Here is a 258-nt window from a genome sequence, read left to right on the forward strand (position 1 = left end):
TGGGGAAAGGGGTGGCGCGTCGCGCCTGCCAGCGCGCCCCAAAAGGGGTTCTGAAATTTTCCCCTTGGGGCGGCACACCTAGCAGAGCGCCAGCAGGCCCCCTCTGAACTTTGAGGGCGGGCGCTCCGCGCCTTGCAGAGCGCCAAGGACACGTGTTCCCTTTCATTTCATACCTTCCCATGCATGTTCCTGGGTATTATACCTATGTTTTATGGTTGTTTCCAACACTCTAAGGTACATTTAAGCCTCCCGAACTCA

Source organism: Solanum tuberosum, unplaced genomic scaffold (genome assembly GCF_000226075.1).
Source record: "Solanum tuberosum cultivar DM 1-3 516 R44 unplaced genomic scaffold, SolTub_3.0 scf00814, whole genome shotgun sequence".
Taxonomy (NCBI): Eukaryota; Viridiplantae; Streptophyta; class Magnoliopsida; order Solanales; family Solanaceae; genus Solanum; species Solanum tuberosum.